This window comes from Carcharodon carcharias, chromosome 14 (genome assembly GCF_017639515.1).
Source record: "Carcharodon carcharias isolate sCarCar2 chromosome 14, sCarCar2.pri, whole genome shotgun sequence".
Taxonomy (NCBI): domain Eukaryota; kingdom Metazoa; phylum Chordata; class Chondrichthyes; order Lamniformes; family Lamnidae; genus Carcharodon; species Carcharodon carcharias.
In genome coordinates, this window is record NC_054480.1 from 127,252,237 (window position 1) to 127,256,890 (window position 4,654).

Here is a 4,654-nt window from a genome sequence, read left to right on the forward strand (position 1 = left end):
ATCAACATCATCAGTGAACTTCACAACATCAAAATCAAATTCTTGGAAATCACATGGTGCTCAGAATTGCACTGATTGGCTAGGCCACGATCACTACTGCTGAGAGCAGACGCAGGCTGCTGGCATCATCTGAGCCTGAAGGAAGCCACATGTAATTAATATTTCCATTTTTATTTCCAGTATTATCAACTTATGCTGCGGAATAGACAGTCTGAACATCTGAGTAAGACTCTGATGGTTCAACTACCCATCTTCTCCCCATGTCCCTCAATCTTCATCTGCTGAATGTCCTACTCCTGTCTCATCTTTCTAAGTGCAATAGATGCAACACCTGCCCTTTCACCTCCGGCCTTCCCATTGGCTTGGATACCAAATGCTCCTTTCAGGTGAAACAAATTATTTGTAGTGATTCACTGTCTCTTCTCCCTGTTTAAAACATCATATTTGCTGTATACAATGCTGCCTCCTCAACTCAGGGGAAACCAAATGCGCCTTGTGCAACTGCTTTGCTACTCCCACCTTGGTGTCAGCTTGACACTGTGCAGGACAAAGCAGCCACTTGATTGGCACCCCATCCACAAACATTCACTCCCTCCACCACCGATACACAGTTGCAGCAGTGTGTACCGTCTACAAAATGCACTGCAGCAACTCATCAAGGTTGCTTAGGCAGCGCCACCCAAACCCACGACCACTACCATGAAGAAGGACAAGGGCAGCAGACACATGGGAGCACCTCCACCTGGAAGATCCCCTCCGAGATCCTCACCATCCTGACTTGGAAATATATCGCCGTTCCTTCACTGTCTCTGGGTCAAAATCCTGGAACCCCTTTCCTAACAGCACTGAAAGTGAACCTACACCACATGGACTTCAATGGTTCAAGAAGGCAGCTCACCACCACCTTCTCAAGGGCAACTAGGGATGGGCAATAAATGCTGGCCTAGCCAGCAACACCCACATCTCATGAATGAAGAAAATAAAACTCAGATCTCAGCTGATCTCGGTCATCACAATGGAGAGAGAGAGAGAGAGAGAGAGAGCCTCCAAGGTAAGTGGGGGAGGGGAGGGGGCAGGGGTCCAAATCCATGGTATTTCCCACTGTGGCTTGTCATAGCCAAGCTGATAGCCAATCACTAAAAATTACGTCGTAGGTTAACATAAAAAAAGGCAAATAAAGAACCAACAAAATTGTTTACCAATCCTTGTCGTCTGATTGGTATGTTTACATCAAATGACAGCAAGTTGTAATAGTGCACTTTAACTCTGGGAGGTACATTAGGGAAGATTGTTTAAACGTCACAGCCTGAAATCCCAATCATTCAGCCAGGCTTCTTTCCTCAGCCTCCCGCTGGGTACGCTGACTGTGAGTGTAGGTCCCAGAACTGTATGCATTTCTGTGTAAATACGGCTTAGGGAGACCAAGGTACAGATAGCCAAAGCTAACAGCAGTCCCAAGTCACAGGGATAGGCTTTATTTCCAGAGGAATGGGATTGAAAAGTAGGGAGGTTACGTTAAAGAAGAAAAAAGTTGACATTTTATGTCCTCATGACCCTTCAACGGAACTGAGTGAAATTAGGAGAGGGGTGAAATATAAGCTGGTTTAAGGTTGGTGGGGGGGGATGACATTTTGAGTCCTCATGACCCTTCAACAGAACTGAGTGAAATTAGGAGAGGGGTGAAATATAAGCTGGTTTAAGGTTGGTGGGGGGGGGTGATGAAGTGGGAGGGGGGTGGCGGTGTGTTTGTAGGGACAAGAAAGAGTACTCTTTCTTGGACTCGAATTCAAGTTCTGTCGAAAGGTCATGAGGACTCGAAACGTCAAGTCTTTTCTTCTCCGCCGATGCTGCCAGACCTGCTGAGTTTTTCCAGGTAATTCTGTTTTTGTTTTTGTTATAGATTTAAAAATAATGGAAGTAGGTGGGAAAAGAAGAATCTATATAAATTATTGGAAAAAACAAAAGGGAGGGGGAAGAAACGGAAAGGGGTGGGGAGGGGTGGGGGGGGGTGGGGGGAATGGAGGAGGGTGTTCAAGATCTAAAGTTGTTGAATTCAATATTCAGTCCGGAAGGCTATAAAGTGCCTAGTCGGAAGATGAGGTGTTGTTCCTCCAGTTTGCGTTGGGCTTCACTGGAACAATGCAGCAAGCCAAGGACAGACAAGTGGGCAAGAGAGCAGGGTGGAGTGTTAAAATGGCAAGCGACATGGAGATTTGGGTCATTCTTGCAGACAGACCGCAGGTGTTCTGCAAAGCGGTCGCCCAGTTTGTGTTTGGTCTCTCCAATGTAGAGGAGACTGCATTGGGAGCAACAAATGCAGTAGACTAAGTTGGAGGAAATGCAGGTGAAATGCTGCTTCACTTGAAAGGAGTGTTTGGGCCCTTGGGCGATGAGGAGAGAGGGAGTGAAGAGGCAGGTGTTGCATCTTTTGTGTTTGCATGGAGACATGCCATAGGTGGAGGTTGAGAAGTAGGGGGTGATGGAGGAATGGACCAGGGTGTCCCGGAGGGAATGATCCCTATGGAATGCCGCCAGGGGGTGGAAGACAATATGCGTTTGGTGGTGGTATCATGCTGGAGTTAGCGGAAATGGTGGAGGATGATCCTTTGAATGCGGAGGCTGGTGGGGTGATAAGTGAGGACAAGGGGGACCCTATCATGTTTCTGGGAGGGAGGAGAAGGCGTGAGGGTGGATGCGCGGGAGATGGGCCGGACATAGTTGAGGGCTCTGTCAACAACCATGGGTGGAAAACCTCGGTTAAGGAAGAAGGAGGACATGTCAGAGGAACTGTTTTTGAATGTAGCATCATCAGAACAGATGCGACGGAGGCGAAGGAACTGAGAGAATGGGATGGAGTCTTTACAGGAAGCGGGGTGTGAGGAGCTGTAGTCGAGGTAGCTGTGGGAGTTGGTAGGCTTGTAATGGATATTGGTGGACAGTCTATCACCAGAGATTGAGACAGAGAGGTCAAGGAAGGGAAGGGAAGTGTCAGAGATGGACCATGTGAAAATGATGGAGGGGTGGAGATTGGAAGCAAAATTAATAAATTTTTCCAGGTCCTGACAAGAGCATGAAGCAGCACCGAAGTAATCATCGATGTTCCGGAGAAAGAGTTGTGGGAGGGGGCCAGAGTAGGACTGGAACAAGGAATGTTCCACATACCCCATAAAGAGACAGGCATAGCTGAGGCCCATGTGGGTACCCATAGCCACACCTCTTATGTGGAGGAAGTGAGAGGAGTTAAAGGAGAAATTGTTCAGTGTGAGAACAAGTTCAGCCAGATGGAGGAGAGTAGTGGTGGATGGGGATTGTTCGGGCCTCTGTTCGAGGAAGAAGCTAAGGGCCCTCAGACCATCCTGGGTGGTGGATGGAGGTGTAGAGAGATTGGACATCCATGGTGAAGAGGAGGCAATTGGGGCCAGGGAACTGGAAATTGTTGATATAACGTAAGGTGTCTGTAATATAAGGGGTTAACATGGTGTCCCAATACATGCAAGATTGGATCCAGGCACCAGTTGACCTTGAACACAAGACGTTGCTAAGAGACTTCCTGTTATCTACTGAAGGGAGTCGGAGCCGAAACCGCATGGGAACAATGCCCAGTACTAAACAATGTGTTGGACGAGTGCCCAACGCGGACTCAGTGAACTCGGCAAGTAGCGCATATATAAGCCTGGAAAGTCCCCAGTTCGGGGAGTCTGCTCCGGGTTAAGCTAATCGCCGAGCGTGGGTCACAGGCGGCACCTCCGCAGAACTGACGGCTCCCAGTTCCAGTAATTCGTGGAGTAAGTATATAGCCAATTATGCCAGACCCGTTGTGAGTATCGGACCTGGTTTCTATCCTATGTAGGCTAGGTAGGAAACAAGCAAAATAAAATAATATTATCCTAGCAAGCTAGTCTCCTGTTCTTTGTTTCCGCATCAAACTACCCGCCTGCGAACCTGATCCTCATAATTTCTTAGAACATTTTGGCGTAGTCGGCAGGATCAATCGCAATTGAGGAGGGATTTTGATGCGAAACAATGTTTGGGAAAAGGAATAAGAAACCAGAAGGGCAGGCCGAGGCGGTTGCGGTCCCAGGATGGCAAGGGCCGTGGCATAGTGTAGCGGCCTGTTTGCGGAAGGGTGGGGGGCGACCGGAAAACTGGGAGGCCGAAGGCGTAGGAACCACCCCAGGGTCGCTGCTGTCCACCCTTGAGAAAATCCCGGTCCCCTCAAGGAACCCCTTGCCAGGGATCCAGAGGCGGATGTGGGCTTGTGCGGCGGCTTGTAAGCAGCAGTCTGACAGGCGTCAGAAGTTGGAGGCTGAAATAGCAACCCTTAAGCATGAGCAGGGGCTCAGTAGCGGGGATGCCTCCGTGTTAAGACAAGAAATTATAAAACTAAAGGCAGAAATAACAGCACTAACGGAATTAGCAGGGCGGGCGATCACACATTTGTCGTCTAGTAAGCGGAAGAGTGAGCGAAAGCGCCCGCGATCCGTGAACCCCACTCAAATAAGGGCGTTTGTGGCGCAGCTAAATAATGGGGACGGCTGGGATATTGACCACTGGGACGGGAATATATGGGGGGATTCGGATGATCAATACGAAGATGAGCTGCCACCCCAGGTGCGAGCGAATCCGGTCGTCCGGAGAAAACAGGTTCAGAGAC